Source organism: Macaca nemestrina, chromosome 11 (assembly GCF_043159975.1).
Source record: "Macaca nemestrina isolate mMacNem1 chromosome 11, mMacNem.hap1, whole genome shotgun sequence".
Classification (NCBI taxonomy): Eukaryota; Metazoa; Chordata; class Mammalia; order Primates; family Cercopithecidae; genus Macaca; species Macaca nemestrina.
Genome location: NC_092135.1, coordinates 87,293,951 through 87,313,450, shown reverse-complemented (window position 1 = coordinate 87,313,450; position 19,500 = coordinate 87,293,951). Strand labels below are relative to the sequence as shown.

The following is a 19,500-nucleotide window of genomic DNA, read 5'->3' as shown; positions in this document are numbered from 1 at the left end:
TAATCCCAGCAGTTTGGGAGGCCAAGGTGGGTGGATCACGAGGTCAGGAGCTCAAGACCAGACTGACCAACATGGTGAAACCCCATCTCTACTAACCACAAAAAAATTAGCCAGGCTCGGTGGCGCATACCTGTAATCCCAGCTACTCAGGAGGCTGAGGCAGGAGAATCACTTAAACCTGGGAGGTGGAGGTTTCAGTGAGCCGAGATTGTGCCACTATACTTCAACCTGGGTGACAGAGCGAGACTCCATCTCAAAATAAATAAATAAATAAATAAATAAATAAATAAATAAATAAATAAATAAGTAAGTAAAATAAAAATAAAAATATTCTATTTAACATTTTGTTCAGATATGTTTGACGGCTAAATCTATATGGTCATATTTCCTGTTAACTTTGTTGAAGATAAAGGTGCTTCATTCTTCTTTGTTTAGAAAGTATTTTTAAAGAGATCCATAGTGTGAAAGGAAAATATGTAAACTATTATACACTGATGATTTCTATCCATTTATATTTATTTGTTCATTCATAGATTCTTTAGCTCAGATTTCCTTTAACCCATAGGCATATTTTCAAGTTAGAGAATACATGTTATGGTAAGATGCAGCAGTATATTCAGCTGAAAAGAATTTTAGATGGAAATGCTTTTAATTCTAAGACATGACATAAAAAATACTTTGTAGAAAATCTTTGAGGATTCCACCTGCGCTTTCATTTTGTGCCCCCTATATAATACTGAGTAAAAAGTAGATCTTTGATAATTTTTTTAAACAATGCGTTCATACAACACACATTTGGTAAATGTGGCTTTTCAGTTTTTCAATGAAATTAGTCCTCTAGCAGTCATTTCTTTAAATATGATAAGTGAAAGTAATTAAAATTATTTTGAGGTCATCATTGATTTGTTGTTAATAGTGATCTCAAAACTAACAAAAGGGTAAAATTGGGCCACAGAGACTTTAGAAACTATAGGAATCTGAATATTTCTCCCTCAAAAAATAAAAAGGAGATCTAACATTTGGAATTGCTTTTAGTAAAGAAAAGGATATGCAAAAAACAGTAATTTAATTAATTCATTGTTTAGAGAAACCTGTGCCCTACTCCATGCCTCATCACTCATGTACTATGTGTCATTTAATTTTTCCTACTATAATATTTTTATAGTAAAATATTTTTTCTAAGTCACAACTGTCCTTTGAACCAACACCTTCTTTTATGGCTGCTTTCCCAGGTAAGGTTCATGCAGACTGCTTTCTATTCCCCCATAAGACATTTTTTTCCTTCAAAAATGAACTCAATTTCAAGGTTGAGTTCTCCTCATTTGTGTGTTTTCACAGCAACAGTCAACAGCACATTGTCCCACTGCTTTAGACAACTATTTCAAAATAGGTACATGAAAGCAAAGCTATGACCTTAGTTACATGGGAGATTAAAGGCATTTCCTGGATTGCAGATGTTTTTGCTTATAGGAGAGAAGAATTATAGAACCTACTCCTTTTCTCTCCTTTTCCTCATTCTTTATCTCTACTCTTCTTTCTATTAGCTGCATTCATTTTTGCTCTCTTAGGATCTAAGTTTCTCATACTGGATTTAGTTTCACATGATTGTGAGACCCAAAGTATATGTCCTTGCCGTATTTTTTTTCCAGACACTAATTATTGTTATTCACATAATATTATTCAGAGTCTGATTATTTACAGCTATATAGAAAGCCTGGTACAAAGAAAGGTACAAAGTGACTTTACCTAGTGGGAACCTGTAAGACAAAAATATAAATTTGAGTGGAAGAGTGCGTGCTTATTTTGAAAAATAGAAACCAGAGAGGTTCCCCTCCGTTGTGGGTTCTTGACCCTCAGGGGTCACATTGAAATTATCTTTAGATATCTTTTTCCCCTTTGGTTGATGAATATTTGAACAGCAGAACATTTAAACACTTAGCTAACTGTGTAACTCTAAAAATTACCCTAGTTTGTGGCATATAAGATGATCAACAAATATTTGTTGAACTGAACTAAACTTAAAGGAATCTTGTATAGTTATAGAGCAGTAACTGTAATACCACTCTAATATTTGGGACTGAAAAGGCTATTATAAAAATTGCAAGAGTCATATTTTCCCTGCTGAGATATTAATGTCTGCTTAACTTGAACAGAAAAAAGGCATCCTTTGGGGAAGCAAATGAGGTAATACAGAAATGAATTTTGCCATGAAATGATCCAGAACAATCTGGGGCATTTTGAAGTTAGTGCCAAGTGTAGCATATGGAAAAAAATGTTTTTAAAAATATGTCAACTTTCCCAAAATATGAAGTCATTGCATTTGCTACTAATTGATTGGCTTGCAAAATTCACCTTTTGGAACAGTCTTAACTTCAGATGAGAGAGGTGTGAGTTCATGAAAGTATTCAAAAATAAAGCTTGTTTGTTTAAGTATAATAAAAGCCTACAAACAGAAGATGATGTAATGACTTAAGTCAACTCTTGTCCTTCAAAATGTATTTTTTAAAATATACCTATTTATTAAAAATGCTTCATCAGAAAAAAGGATATATTCCACTTTATAATGACTGTATTTTTGGAAAAATCTATGCTATTTTGATTAAGTATGTGAGTAATATATATGCTGTTTGTAAAATCCCTAAACAATACATAAGGGCTTAAAATTAAAAACGAAAAATCCTCATGCTAGTCCACTTGCAGAAATGTTACCATTTATAGCTTTTTACATATTTTAAAATATGATTCCAGAACTTAAATATGTATTTAAACATAAGCAGTGAAAGATGAACTTCTTTATTTTCAATGTTTTATATGTATATAAAGTATGCCATTATAGAATATTAGGCAGTTTAAAAAACTGAATATTATGAACTTGATATATGCCTGTAAGTGGATTTTAACTATTTATAATAATACAGATTTTACTTAATTGTGGAACTAATACTAAATGTTTTACTGAATTGAAAGCAAGTACTTTGAGTGGCTAAAATTTGTACTATAATGATCATCTGGTACTACTGGTCTTAGAGAATTCTAAATGTAAGTAAGTCTCCATAAATATATATTGAGTACTTGTCTCTGTTCTAAGTGTCTTCCCATGTCTTCTATCCGTTAATTTAATTCTGATAACCATTTCTGTGGAATAGGATTATGAGTTTCTATTTTAGAGGCTTACACCCTCTTGAGCAGTGACTTGAGCTATATCTGGGGCCCTTTGAGCTGCAGCTGGAGCTGGAGCAACTAGGATGTGGGGAGCAGTGTCTTCAGGCTGTGCAGAGCAATGGGGCCCTGGGCCTGGCCCCTGAAAACATTCTTTATTCCTCGGCCTCTGGACCTGTGATGGGAAGGGCTCTCTCTAACGTCTTTGAAATAGTTTCAAGGCCTTTTCCCCATTATCTTGGCTATTAACTCTTGGCTTCATTTTAGTCATATTAATCTTTCTAGCAAGTGATTGCTTTATAACATGCTTGTATTCCAATCCTGAAAATGGTTTTTCTTTTTCTGCCACATAGCCAGGCTACAAATATTGCAAACTTTTGCAATCTGCTTCCCTTTTAAATATAAGTTCTATCTATAAGTCACTTCTTTGCTCCTGTAACTGATCTTAGGCTATTAGAAGCAGGTAGGCCACGTGTTGAATGCTTTGCTACTTAGAAATTACTTTTGCCAGATACCCCAAGTCATCATGCTTAAGCTTAAACTTCCACAGATTCCCAGGATGTAAACACAGTGTTGCCAAATTCTTTGCTAGGGCATAACATGGGTGACCTTGACTCCAGTTCCCAATAAATTTCTTACTTCCATCTGAGACCTTCTCAGCCTAGCCTCCACTGTCTATGTTTCTATCAACACTTGGTCAGAACCACTTAACACATCTCTAAGAAGTTCCGAACCTTCCCTTATCTATCTTTTTCTGAGACCTCAAAACTCTTCCAACCTCTGCCTATTTTCCAGTTCCAAAGCCAGTTCCACATTACCATCTTTATAGCAATGCCCCACTTCTTGGTAGAAATTTTCCATTTTAGTCAGTTTTTGTATTGCTACAAAGGAATACCTGAGAGGAGATAATTTATAAATAAAAGAAGTTTATTTGGCTGACAGTTCTGTGGGCTTTACAGGAAGCATGGCACTAGCATCTGCTCCTGGTGAGGCCTCAGGAAGCTTACAATCATGGTGGAAGGCAAAGGGGGAGCAGGCACATTCATGGCAAAAGCAAGAGATGTGGGGAAGTGGGAGGTGCCATGCTCTTTTAAACAAGCATAACTCACATGAACTATCAGAGGGAGAACTCACTTATCACCAAGGGGATGGTGTTAAACCATTCATGAGGAATCTGCACCCATGATGCAAACACCTCCCACCAGGCCCCACCTCCAACATTGAGGATTACATTTCAACATGAAATTTGGAGGATTAGCACATACTAGCTAGCTGTGTCACTTTCCCTTTCCATTAATGTTTTCATTCTCGTGAGCATTGGTATTTAATAAGTCAGTCAGTCAATTGTGTAATTTCAGATACTGAATAAATGCTTTAAAGGAAATAAAATATGTTTTGGGCCTATGAAATTATGTATGTGAGTATGTTTATATAGGAAGATTGTTTATTATCTATGTATGTCGTGTTTTATGTGCATGTTGTATGGGTGTTGAGTATGATTGTATGTGGTGTATACATTTTCTGTGTCACATGTTTTGTGTGTGGCTTTATGTGTTGAGTGTGATTGTGTGTGTTTTATTTTAGATAATGTGACAGCCAGAGATGACATCTCTGAAAATGACTTGTTGAAATTATACATCAAAAGTTTATGTTGCTGTTATAACAAGTTTATATAATTCTATTGACTTTACACTATTAATGTGATGATGAGGAGAGAAATAATACACATTGTACACCTCTTTTCACACATTATCTTATTTTATTCTTATGATGACTCTATGAAATAGATGTTTTTATTTTTGTTCTGCAGATGAGGGGAATAGGAACTTGTTCAAGGTTGCGAAGCTATCAAGTGATACTAGAAATGGGATTTGAAATGCATTTCTTTGACTTCATAACTCATTGCTCTTTCAGCTTTACCACACCACCCATTCCTAAAGCCAGAAAACAGACAATGGAGAGAGATAAAAGCACAATTAGAGGTAGAGATAAAATGATGGAGAAAATTAAAGGCAACAGGGAGTCATCTGGTGTCCATTATGGCAGCATAACAGACTTGCTGGGAGTATTAATGAGTCAAAAAATGTAAAGCACATAGAACAATGCCTGGCATACAGTATGTGCTATATGCATTAACTTTTATTATTATTACCTGCTCAATAAATTTATGGGTAAAGCTGATACAGTATCTTGACACATGAAGTTTATGGTCTTTAATCAATACATGAGGAAGAATTGAGTGCATACTGAAGTTCAGTCGTATGACATGCTAGACCTCATCATGCAATCGGAAAACTAACACCAACCAACCAACCATTGTTGGAAAACATAGTCAAAGCAAAATTCATCTTTTGCCCATGAAGCTATTACAAATATATTTGGAATGTTTGTTTTTGAATTATGTAATTTTCTTAGAAATGACCCAAGAGTTTATTTAGTCACATTATCGTAGAATACTGGCTCTCAATTTTATTGGTACAAATGTCCTTCTACTATAATAATCAAAATTCACAGGTAATACACACAAGATTTAACAATTAATATAAAATTCAGATTATGTAGATATTCTTTTTTTTTTTTTTTTGAGACGGAGTCTCGCTCTGTCACCCAAGCTGGAGTGCAGTGGCCGGATCTCAGCTCACTGCAAGCTCCACCTCCCGGGTTCACGCCATTCTCCTGCCTCAGCCTCCCGAGTAGCTGGGACTATAGGCGTCCACCACCTCGCCCGGCTAGTTTTTTGTATTTTTTTTAGTAGAGACGGGGTTTCACCATGTTAGCCAGGATGGTCTCGATCTCCTGACCTTGTGATCCGCCCGTCTCGGCCTCCCAAAGTGCTGGGATTACAGGCTTGAGCCACCGCGCCTGGCCCCAGAATATGTAGATATTCAAAAAATGTTCAGAAGTTTGAATAATCTCAGTGAAAACAAATGTATCAAATTCCCTCAGTTAAAAGATAGAGATTACCAGATTGAGAAATAAAGCAAAAATGAAATTAGCTATATTCTACATACAAAATAGATATCTAAGGCATATGGATACAGAAAGTTTAAGCATAAAAAGATAAAAAAGAATAATAATCAAATGCAAACAAAAAGAAAGCTGGCATAGCTGTATTAACGTCAGACAAAATATACTTTAAGATTGTTGGAGGTTACTAATATTAATCAAAAGACTTGACAGTCTTTAAAATTAGGTAAGACCAATTCAAAACATACATTTGGCCGGGCGCGGTGGCTCAAGCCTGTAATCCCAGCACTTTGGGAGGCCGAGGCGGGTGGATCACGAGGTCAGGAGATCGAGACCATCCCTGGCTAACATGGTGAAACCCCGTCTCTACTAAAAATACAAAAAACTAGCCAGGCGAGGTGGCGGGCGCCTGTAGTCCCAGCTACTCAGAGGCTGAGGCAGGAGAATAGCGTGAACCCAGGAGGCGAAGCTTGCAGTGAGCCGAGATCGCGCCACTGCACTCCAGCCTGGATGACAGAGCGAGACTCCGTCTCAAAAAAAAAAAAAAAAAACAAAAACAACAAAACATACATTTATAATATGATTTTTGAGTATTAGTGATACGTGCTCTAACTTAAATCTTTGGTAAGTTACAGTAAACTTCTTCTTCAAGTTAGTTACAAATACTTATATATTTCATGTTTTATTTTATTTGAAGCCATGTTTTGAATTTAATAAAATGAAATCACTTCTGCTTACTGTATTGTAGTGGATAGGTGACCTCTGTTCATTAGTGAGAAAGTAAATTTAGAAGGTTGGAACTTCTCAAGAAATAAGCTTTTCCTTTTTTCTTTATGATCACCTGAATAGGCCAAGTTAATTATAGTACATGGTTCAACTGATTCACTGTGTACCTACAAAATGAGTAGGGTGCAGAAATCCAAATCATGCACTGGGAAAGGAGAAAGTCTTGGCTGTGGCAAAAGAATTAAGGACTTTCCTTTCGTATAAACTCATCCAGTTTCTTTCACCATTTATGTTGTACGAAGACTGCTATTTTGTATCAAGGTATGTTAATACCACAGTTAACTTTATCTGATGAATGCATTCTGGTGATTTAATATAGTAGACTTTTAAAAATTCTCTTACATTAGAGACGTTGACTTCAGTGTTAGGTAATGCATGAGGGAAAGTATATTAACAGGAATTCAACTGCTAAATAATTTTGGTATTTGCTTAAATGTGAATCAGTCTTCAATTGTGATGAATTCTAGTGTGTGTGTGTGTGTGTGTTTTTCCTTTGGAAAACCAGTGATTTTTCTTAACATTTACTGTCTGATGTATGTTGTGCAGTGTGAGGTATATCAGCACTTGAAGTTGTATCAGCCAATGGCTGGTGACGTGGATGGTTTTTATTAAGGATGTTATCATAACAAATGAGATACCTAGATAACTCAGAGGGATTGAATGAAACACTATGAATTTAAGGTATGTTTCTAGACTGCAAATAAAATAACATGTTATACATTCTCAAAGGGAACTTACCTTTTTCTGTTTTGATGTCAAATAAGTTTGCTCATCTATAAAAATTAAAATGAGAATAACAATACTTGAGCTATCTAATTCACAGGATTGCTGAGAAACAAGAGAAAAGAAATAGAATTATTTGTTATATATTTATATAATAAAAGTGGGGATAAGGGTGGGGCTATTGTAAGGCATTTGAAGGCAGAAGAGTTGGAAAATAAATCTGCTATAAATGAAGATGTTTGACTTAAAAGCTAAAATCCATTAAAATCTAGATTGATTAAAAATGGGACCTATCCAAATAAAGACTGTCATAAAACAGGTGGCTGTTTATTTTCAGTAATAATGTAATTATAATTATAATGTAAATATAATTAAAAATATTTTCAGTAATATTTTCAGTAATGAAGGCCCATGGTGGGCAATATGAATTCTTTCTACTGTCACATGATGATGAATTACACACATCTGAAGGACTTGATACTGGAAATATAAATTAGAGTGATGGGTTGGATTACTAGTAGTTGTGACAGCAGATAGAGTGTTTCAGTTGTTATTTCTATTGAATAAGATGCTTGTCTTGGAGCTAAGCTCTGGGGAAGAAGCTGTTTAGGTAAAGCTCCGATTCTATCCTGTCCATTGGGTAATAGTGTGGAATGGCTTCTTATTGTGAGTGACCTCAGGGTTGTGGTGTGACAGTGCTGGCCATATAAAGGCAATAGTAGTGTTGTCAATCTGGGGGAAAAAATGTCCTAGAGAACCACTCCAATGTAGTAATTACATTCAATAAAACATGGAAGTCAGTATGTGGAATTTTGCTTTATCACAACATTTATTAAAATGTAGCTGTTTTACATGCTAAGAAGCATCTGAGTAAGAGTTGAGAGACTATCATAGTTTGTCTGGGGCAGAGGGGTTTCTGAGAACATGGGATTATCAGTGCTCAACCTAGGAAAGTCCTGGGCCAATTGGGGCAGCTGGTCACCCTAAAAGGAAAATATCAGATACACTCCTAGGGTTTGGGTTGTGTAAGGTATTATGAACATACTTTGAGAAAAAATAAAAATGACCTCCAGAATATCCTTGGAATATGGTCTTATGTAGTTTTCTGTGAGGAGCAAGAGTGAGGGAGAATTTCTGAGTATGTGGTTGTCACAGTAGTTTTTCTATGCACTAGATTCACTTTGCAGACATTGGATAGAAATAAAATGGGATCATCTGCCAACACTTACAGCCTTCAGGAAAGTTTCTGGGAGAGGATGCAAAGTCTCATTCTAGGGATGAAAGAAAGACAAGAGAGTGGAAAAGCATTTCTCGCCTGATTTGAGAAAGTCGTGACAATGATATAATTGGGAAGGTGCACAAACCTCCAGACGAGCTGATATTGTAGCACAAAGTTCTCATTCTTTGATTCCCTGCATGTAGCTAACACTTGTGGTAGGCAGCAACAGCAAAAGGAAGAGGCCCCTCTTCAGTCAGCTTGCCATAAAGAGAGGCAGTTCTTTGGCTAGGCAGGAGAAATTTTCAGGCCATGTTATAGGTTTGACTTTTATGGAATACACGTACACACACAAGCACATGCATGTGCACACATGCACGCACCTGCGGGGATCTGTGCCTGCTGCTTGAGGAATGTGATGGTAATTAAGATAAACAATGAGAGTGACAGACCACTGTTCTCCACCTTGGCACTATTGACTTTTTGCACTAAATAATTCTTTGTCGTGAGAGGCTGTCCTGGGGTGGTGTTTAGCAGCTTTCTTGGTCTGTAATTACCAGATGTCAGTGGTACCTTTCTCCCAGTTGTGACAACCAAAAATGTCTTCAGACATTGCCAATTGTCCCCTGAGGGAAAAATAGCTCTTTGTTGAGAACCACTGCTACAGATAATAATAGTCCATGGAAGCAATTAATTCCACCTCGATGTTGACATTAATGGGGTGGGGGTTGGACCTTATTGGAGAGAGGGAAAATATGAATAATCGTGGCTGTCATTTATGGAACACTTATTACTGATAAGGCAGTGTGCTAAGTGCTATACATTTCTTAGCTCAATTAATCCTTACAAGGGCCTTATGACGGTGCTATACAAGGTCTCAAAATAAAGGAACTCTCAAGACTCCACAGGGTACATTCATGTAAGGCTATAATGATTGCAAATAATATGGCACATGAGGAGAAGGAAAGTACAGGCAATTATAGGAAGTCTGAAAACACCCAGTGCAGACCTCCCAAGGTCTTTTCTCAGTTGTGCATGAGGCATTTCATCTTTGGATTATGCACTTTTCAGATATATGTGGGGTATCTAAGTTCAGCATAGTTCAAATGCAAGTTTACTGAAGGGCCTTTTACACCTTTACTGGTCACTTCGCTACAGCCAAGCTGTGTAACAGGTTAAACCAGATGCAAACCATCAATCCATATATCCTAAACAATGTAGACAAGATAATATGGAGTGCCTCCAGAGGAGTTTTGAAGTTTACACGACATGTTCTAAATCACTAGCTATTACTTCCCATTCTTGTCTTGACCAAGGGTCAGTAGCATACTTCCAGGCATCCGTGGAGATAAGCACAGAGCTGCCCCAGTGCAGCCATAAGATAACCCTATCCTTGCCCAGTGTTATTGTCTCCATTTTACAGATAAGCAAATTAAGGCATTAACATGTTAAATAGCTAGCCAAGGCCATAGAACTGACAAGTGGCAGAACTGAGATTCTTCATAGGAAGAAGTTAAATGACTCTGTAAAATTGGTGCTAGTACTGGACAAAGCTTGATTTAGGAAGACAATCCAGGTTTTACAATACTGAGTTCATTGTTTTTGGATACATTGTCTCTGTCATTCAAGATGGACTTACCTTGAAAATTAGAGAAAATTTCAACATGCAAAAATGTAGAGGCTTGAGGAGTATTCAGTGAGTAGAAAGCAACTGTGAATAACTAACCATGACTTAAAGCTAGGGTGGTGTCTGAAGCTCGTGTAATTTTGGCAGCCCTTTTAAAACAAATAGAATATAAACTGCTTATATAGACTTAATGATGAAAATGAATATTTAAACTGAGAAAGAAAATTATAACACATTACAGATTTAAGTAGCTGAAAAATTCCAAAGTCATCACATAATTTAGAAAAAAAGTATTTGATATTAACTATCTTATATCCCTCTATATTTTTCTTATATTCTTTGGCTATCTACTTTAAAAAATAGATTTCACTTTTTAAAAGTTTTAGATTTACGGAGAAGTTAAGTCCCAGATTCCCCTATTACTAACATAGTACATTTGTCACTTTTTGTGTTAATGAATCAATATTGATACACTATTATTAACTAAAATACATAGTTTATTCAGATTTCCTTAGTTTTTACCTAAAGTCTTTTTCTGTTCTCCGACTCTGTTTTTGATGATGTTGACAGTTTTGAGGAGTACTGGTCAAGTATTTTGCAGGATGCATTTCTATTAGAATTTTCAAGTTCTTTATGTGTCAGAGCTGAGACTGGAAGTTGCTACATACTTTTTTTTTTTTTTTTTGAGATGGAATCTTGCTCTGCTGCCCATGCTGGAGTACAGTGGCACGATCTCCGCTCACTGCAACCTCCACCTCCTGGGTTCAAGTGATTTTCCTGCTTCAGCCTCCCGAGTAGCTGGGATGACAGGTGCCCACCACCACACCTGGCTAATTTTTGTATTTTTAGTAAAGATGGGATTTCACCATGTTGGCCATGGCTGATTTCGAACTCCTGACCTCGGGTGATTTGCCTAACTTGGCCTGCCAAAGAGCTGGGATTACAGGTGTGAGCCACGGGGCCCAACCTTGCTACATACTTTTTAATCACCTATTCAAGTGTTGAAATTTTTGTTATATTCTATATGGAGGGAGAGTAAGAAGGTAATTCAGTCTTTCTCTTGTATGGTTAATCAAAATAATTTCTTATGGATAATTGGAATGCAGAGAACATATAGTGTCACAAGCGGATGTATTCTTAGTAGTGCAGCTACAGGTTTTCATCCAAGAAACCTGGAAATTCTGATAAATACTATTTCACAAAATTTAGAAAGGAGAACCTGTGTGTTCACGTAATAATTGCATTAATTGCACGTATTCCTGACAGATTACTTCTCTTTTGACTAGGCACAGGTGAGGTTGGATTCATTACTTGCAATTTTTTAGGTATGATGATTGGAAGAATTTTCCTTAGAGTAATTTCTGACTTTCTACATTTAAGACCTTGTTTTCCTTCCTTTATGCACATGTGTCCCCAGTGTAAGACAGTCTGCCTATGCCTTTGTGTCTAGATGGCAGGTGGGTCAGCACGGTAGGTTATAGTAGGATTTGTGGAAGTCATTCCTATTGTGAGAAGGCTAGCAATCACTTCAGTCTGTGTGGGAGTGACTGTGAACTTTAGATATACTCCACGAAACTCAAACTAAATTAATCATCAATTATACTTCCTCTTGCCAGATTTCAACGCCACTCATGACTTGGGAGAGACGGTAATGAAGAGGAAGTTGATCTTGTATTTGATAATCTTTCTGAAATCTCTTTTTAGTATTAAGAGGTTGTTAGTACCATACTTTTCTAGGTGGGTGAATTCATTGAATTTAAATTGAAATTATTATTTCTGTAAGTAATGTAGAAAAAAATCGATAATAAATTAATAAATAATACAAATAATAAGAATATATCATAATCAAATAGGGCTTATCCTAAGAATGCGAAGATGCTTTAGCATGAGAAAAAACAGTAATAGTAATTTGCCACATTAATTGATTAAGGAGAAAAAAACATATGATAATTTTAATTACAAATGGAAAGAAAGGATTTGATAAAGTTTAGAATACATTTGTAAATTTGTAAATTCAGAAACCTATAAGAAATATGCTTCTTGGACCTGATAATGGTCATCTATTAAAAACCTTTGGCAAGTATTATACTTAATAGAGAAACTTTAGATGCATTGCCTTTCGAGATGGGCAAAAAGACAAGGATTTCACCATTACTGATAATATTTAAGAGCATTGAAGTTCCTACACAATGCAGAAAGAATTTTTTTTTTTTTTAAAGTTAATGAAAGTTGTTGGTTTTGGAAGGGAAGAGGAAAAAAGTTGTCATTTTATAGGCTTTGAATATTTATTTATTTATTTTGACTACCATTTACATTTTTTAGTATGTTTTCTTCTATTTAAATTCTGTATTTCTGTTTGTGTCAACTTGTAATTTTGTACTCTAGGGACTTATGCATAGCTTCTCTCTTAAAATTTACTAGCATATAGCTGATCCAAAAACTCGCTTATAATTAAAAAAAATCCTACATATCTAATTACTTCCCCTTTTTACTTAATTTTATTTGTATCATATTGCTTTTCATTCTCGCCAGTATTAGACATTTTGGTATCTTAAAATAGTTTTCAAAAGACTATCTTCTCTGTTTTATGTCGTTTGCTCTGTTCTACTCTTTCGTTTGTTAAAATCTTTTTTTTTTTTTTTGGTTTGAGTTTTTTCTTACTCTTCTCCTAATTCATTGAGCTGAATTCATCTGTCAACTATATTGTTTCCCAAAATATAACTTTCCTGCATTATAGTACAAGAACCTATATGATATTGATCCTTTAGGATTTATTGATGCTTCCTTTGCAGCCCAGCACCTGCTGTGTTTTCATATGATTTTGGGTGTTTGGAAAGAAAATGCTTTCTCCATTTTTTTCATGTGTAGAGATTTATATATTTTATATATAGTTGTATTGTACAGGTTTTCAGTATTTCTGCTCATTTTTAATCTGCTTGATCTGCCACTTTCTGAGAAAGTTGTATTATAATCTTCCTAACTGTTGATTTGCTTCTTCCTACAGTTGTGTCTACTGTGTACTTTGAGGGTATATTTGTAAAATATATAATCCCATGTTTTTGATGGATGTTTATTCTTTACATATTCTTCTTTTGTAAGAATATAATGTCCTTCTTTGTTCTTTATGATCTTTGTAGCCTTAAATTCTTTTATATCCAACATTAAGATTGCTGCCACAGCATTTTTGAATTCCATTTTATTTTCAACCTTCTGTGTCATTTTGTTTTAAGACTGCCTCTTATAGTTGACATGTGGGAGAGTTTTGTTTTTTAATACAACCTGAGAGCCTTTTTCTTTTATGGATGAGTTTAAATTATTTAAATTCACTAAAATTATGTTTATATTAGGAACTAGTTCTCCTATCTTACTTCATTTTTTTCACATATTTGACTTTTTAATTTTTTCCTCTAATCCTGCTTTTTATTGCATAAAGAGGTTTTCTTCGACTTGCTAAAAGCAATAATTCTACTTTTAATGATGACTGCCCTTAATGTGAAACTCTGACTCATGCTTTTTCACTCCTGTTGATTAATTACATTTATTAGTATCTATGAGTTCTGCCTAACAAGACAAGTCTGTGGCACACTCTCTTGTCCCTTAGCTTCCTTCCACAACCCATCATATGACCAAAATTTTACTCTGGATTCTTATAAGTGCTTTTGTGGGGGTATTTTTGTGACATAGATTTTTAAAGATATTTTATCACATTTGTTGTACATATCTCTTGGAAATTTTCCTGATTCTTTTCTTTTTTTTTTTTATGTAATTGCAGTCCCCCAAAGTGTGTTTACTGTGGCCTTTGTGTGAAAAACCCTCTAGGGCTCAGTGTCTTAAGTTTGATTTCCAAAAAGTGGACCCTGAGAAGAGAATTCATGTATAAGGGGTTTATTTTAAAAGTATTTCCATAAAAACATCCAGTAAAATGTGAAACACAGAACAGGAAAAGTAAGAAGCCATGCAAAGGTGAGATTTCAGACATAGTCCTAGCCTCAGCCTGATTCTGTGGGGAGACTCGGTGCACAAATCACACTTCAGAAATTCTCCCGCCTTGAGAAGGAAGCTGGGCTTTTGTATTCCCACACAAGTTAATTATTGGCTTTGGGCTGATCTAGTGGTGTCTGAATTTCCAGGCACTTCTGCTTTGAGCATGCAGTTGAAACTTCTTCAGTAGTCAAAGGGCAGGCTTCTGAACTCATTAAACCTGTCCATAGAAGTAACAAAGTATACAGAATCCAGTGGGTAAATGCACCTGTGATGGTGAATTTTATTTACCAGCTTGACTGGACTGAGGGTTGCCTAGTAGCTGGTAAAACATTATTTCTGGGTATATCTGTGATCATCTTTTTGGGAAGAAATTAGGATTTGAATCACTAGACTGAATAAAGATCACCCCGCCAATGTAAGTTTCCAACATTCCATTCATTGAAGGTCCAAATGAAACAAAAAAGTGGAAGAAGGATGAATTTGCCACTCTCTTTTTGAGCAGGGACATCTATCTCCTCCTGTCCTCGGATTTTGGCACTCTTGGTTATCAGGCCTTTAGACTCAGACTGAATTATAACACCACTGTCCTGACTCTCCGGCTTGCAGGCAGCGGATTGTGAAACTTCTTGGCCTCCATAATTGCATGAGTCAATTCAACTCTCTCTCTCTCTCTCTCTCTCTCTCTCAAATACGTATATTTTATCTATCTATCTGTCTGTCTGTCTGTCTCTCTCTCTCTCTCTCTCTCTCTCCTATTGGTGCTGGTTTTTTTGGAGAACGCTAATACAGAGGCACCAAAACAGAAGTGGAATCTGAGAAAACATCAGTTGTGTCCACTTATAGTCCATTCTCTTTCTGTTTAGACTTACTAATGTCTTACATAAGGTCAACCTATTTATACTGGTTTCTTCTATATTTTAAATGATCATAATCATTCTAGAGGAAAATTTATAAGATATGTTTAGTGAGATAAGTTATAGTCCCTGGTCCTCGATTTTTAACAAATATTTATCATTTCTTCCTTTACCATTCATTCTAGATTCTCACTTTCACTAGAACTTATGCTGTTCTAGTATTTCGATCAAGGCCTAAGCCTCCAGATACTTTGCCCTTGCAATGACATGGTTGCTCTACTTATTCCCAGTCATTATTGGGCATTGGACTACTAATATATATGACAGGGGATCAACTTAGTTTCAAACATATTCCTCCCTCCCTAACTATGTAGCGTCATCTCCACCTCATTATAATCAGAGTCAATTGCCTCTAGCAGTATGGTAACCCCATTTTCTGCCTGCTTGTCTGCTAGTAGAAGGAGTCCAACTATTTTGGCAGTCATGGTTTTTAGTTTAGTGAGGTCCATAACTGGTCTCTTGATGGAAGCATTCCTCATTTGGGAATCCGGAAATGTAGACCCACAAAACCACTGTCATCTGCCATTGTCAATTTGTTTTTTTTTTTATGGCAAGACTGATTAATTCAATAGCAAACACCTCCCTTGCAAGTTTTAAGTCTTTGAGGTGGGCACTAATTTCTGACAGTCCACCTGGAATATGGTATTTCTGATTCTTATCTCGTGTAGGGTGGAAAGTTTCACGTTTTACTACTTTACTTTTGCTTTTTCAATAGATATTATTCCACAGCTCAAGGAAACATTGTAAGGGTTTTGCCATTTGTTAAGTATGTTCATCCTGAGTACACATAAAGAAACAAGGGAAATGATCACTTGATCATTGAATTCAGTATGAGGTGGACTGGGGTCAGAACTACGTTTGTCATCCACCTTCTATATACTCCCACTGTAACTGTGGGAACATGATGTCATTTGTGAGTCTTGTTACCACAAACGGTTTAGATCTTGAATTCAATAGCCCTTGGAAAATCCTGGTTCTCAGCTGGGTGCAGTGGCTCACACCTGTAATCCCAGCATTTTGGGAGGCCAAGGCAGGTAGATCACTTGAGGTTAGGAGTTTGAGACCAACCTGGCCAACATGGTGAAACCCCGTCTCTATTAAAAATACTAAAATTAGCTGGGCATGGTGGAATGTGCCTGTAGTTCCAGCTACTCAGGAGACTGAGGCTGGAGAATCGATTGAAACCAGGAGGCGGAGGTTACAGTGAACCAAGATTGCGCTGTTGTACTCCAGGCTGGGAGACAGTGAGAATCAGTCTCAAAAACAAACAAACAAACAAAAAATCCTGGTTATTTTCTCAATGTGAAGATATTTGATAAATGACATGAGGTCACTGTGGAGAACTGGGAATTACTGTGGAAGGATGGAGGGAATTACTACTCTCTCTTACTGTAATATTCTAGAGTTCTTCCTTATGAAGATCTGACCTCTCTTTTAACTGATGGCTTCTTGTTTAAGAATTGGCTCAGATATGGAATGTAGGTGAGATATTGTAGTTTTCCATTGGTTCCATTGGGTCAGCTGATACTATCCTTCTCATCCAATTTCGATCTCCTTTAAATGTGTGTGTGTGTGTGTGTGTGTGTGTGTGTGTGTGTGTATACAATTCTCTGTGGGTCAGGATGTCCTGGATGCTATTTCAACTTTGCTGCCATTTACAATTATTGCACACACCTTACTTCTGATAATTAAATGCTGCCAGCTCCATCTACTACTCTGGAATCCTTTCATTCCCATTGACACTAGGGAGCCACTAGAATAGCGTCTCTTGCCATCAGCCTCAGTCTGCAGAGGGCAGCCACTACAAAGATTCATATTAATAGTGGCATATCTCTCTCTAGCACTATACTTATCATGTAGTTAATGAAATATTCTCCAGCCCTTCCCAAGGAAAGTCAGCTGGTGATTTCTCAAATCTTATGTAATAGACTCATTCTAGCATGTTCATTTCTCTGAAAATTTGCTTTTTGTTTCTCAGTACTCTGGCAAGGTAGTTCTAGCATCTCCAATTTATTTGATAGAAGACCATTTCTTTTTCTAAGCTTCCAAGAAGCATCACAGTAGCATATCAGAACTTGATCCTGAGACCTTTGCCAGGGCACTAGATCCTGGGCTGGAGAGAGTATGCCCTAATTAACATACTCTCCCTAATCCAGCTTTAAAGTTCAGGTCCCCTCTTGGTTCAGAAACTTCAAGAGCCACTTGCAGGAACACTGTCCTGGTTTCTATCAGTTCATATTAGCCAGGCCTTGCAGCTCCTTTGGTAACAAATCCCTTCTATCACTGGCAGAGATAGTAAATCCTGACTCAGGCAATGGTAGCCCTTGATCCTAGATATTGATCTAGTGTCAAGGAATGGAGCTGGAAAGCAGATCTGAGGAGGGCAGCATCTCCAGCATATCTGCGTCAGCTGAGGCTTCTGCACAGTTGTCAGTGTATCAGTTAGAAATCAATGCTATAAGAGATGAAATAACTTTCTTCCATCTGTTTCAAAGAATATCCTCTTGAAGAAGACCTATCTTTTCAAAGATTATACATATTATAAGAACTTAATTGTTTTCTTTTTTAATGACTTAAAAATTAATACTTTAAAATGGGATCTAAAAATTCTGTCTCATATTATTTAATAAAACTGAAAATATTCTTAAAAAGTTTGAAGTGAAAATGCACCTCAACCAGCTTTATAACATTCAATTGTTGATCTGGATATGAATTTTGATTCTTATTTGTAACTATGGAGTATTTCCCATATTTTCTAACTATTATTTAGCACTTTCTAGTGAATATTTCCTCTTTAAGCAGCAACTAGACTTGCTTAGAAGAATAGGAAAGCTGATAAGTTGAATAACTTATTGTTCACATTTGGCAGTTAACTAGAGAGAGGTAAAGTTAACAAGATGCTTGCCAGGAAAATTATAAATAAAAAATGAAAAAAAATTCTGGCAGTGAGGATGCAAATGGAACATTTTGCACTAAGACAAGCAGTTAATCATCCAACTGTGCTCTTGGTTAATAACTCATAGAAGTTAAGAAGAAAACATGACTGATATTTTCCTATCAATGTGGTTTTAGTGTACTGGGCTGACAGAATACTGCAGGTAAAATTAGAAGATAAATTATGGGTAAAGGGAAAATAATTTATCTGTTTTAGATGTAAGTTGAATACTTTTCATTGGTTTGAAGCATCTACAATACTCTACATTCTCCTTTAATAGCCCGGTGGCCTTATAAAGCCATTATATGATTATCTAAAAATTATATAGGTAAAATTTTTGCTTTTCAAACTTTATAAGTGGAGATGATTGGTAGCTTTTTCAAAAGATTCAAGATGGTAAAATTTTGCAGTCTTAAAATTGTTGTCTTCTCATTTTCATATATCCTGTGCATCCTAGCCTGTGAAAGAAAAAAATTACCTTACAAAATAAAGAAATGGACAAATTTATAATACTCTAATACTTTCGTTGGGGTAACTAAATCACTTATATCTTAAGTATAAAGAATAAAAGGCAAAATTATTAAAATCAATAACTATAACAGTTGGCTAAGAGATAGTCAACATAAAAAGATATAAACTGAAACATCAGTAAGTCAAACTGTGGGGGAGAATGGTATTAAAGTGCAGAGGTTTTTTGTTACTTTTCTTTGTGATCAAACGTAAGTCATTATCACTTTAAAATAACCTGTTATAATGTGCTTTTTGTAAGTCTCATGGTAACCACAAAGCAACTACCTATCATAGAAACACCAGAATAAATAGTGTAGAATCAAAATGTGTTACAGAAAATCACTTAACCACAAAGGAATATGGCAAAAGAGGAAAAGAGAAAGAAAGAATCTATAAAACAATGAGAAAACGTAATAAAATGGCAATAGTAAACCTTTACCTATCAATAATAAACTTGAATGTAAATTTATTAAATTCTCTAATTAAAAGACATAGAGTGACTAAAAAGATTAAAAATAAAAACAAGACCCAACTACATTCTCTCTACAAGATCACTTCACCTATAAAAACACACACAGATGGAAAGTGAAGGAATGGAAAAAGATAGTCCATGCAAATGGAAACCAAAAAAGAGCAGCAGGGAGCTATACTTATGTCAGATAAAATAGGGTTTTAGTCA

The 19,500-nt window shown here is 35.8% G+C and overlaps 1 long non-coding RNA gene and 1 pseudogene across 3 annotated transcripts in view; one reads left to right on the top strand and one right to left on the bottom strand.

Annotated features, from left to right (window-relative positions):
* LOC105468238 (keratin, type I cytoskeletal 18 pseudogene) overlaps positions 1–19,500 on the top strand; it is a 157,749-nt pseudogene that overhangs the window by 87,978 nt on the left and 50,271 nt on the right.
* The window catches only part of LOC112424348 (uncharacterized), a 69,144-nt gene continuing 54,607 nt past the window's right edge, over positions 4,964–19,500 (bottom strand). For all 3 annotated transcript variants that reach the window (XR_011609924.1, XR_011609926.1, XR_011609925.1), the window contains 3 exons: positions 9,000–9,139; positions 7,651–7,740; positions 4,964–5,093 (listed from right to left, as the gene is read on the bottom strand). This is a non-coding gene — a long non-coding RNA (uncharacterized lncRNA). The remainder of the gene's footprint in view (positions 5,094–7,650; positions 7,741–8,999; positions 9,140–19,500) is intronic.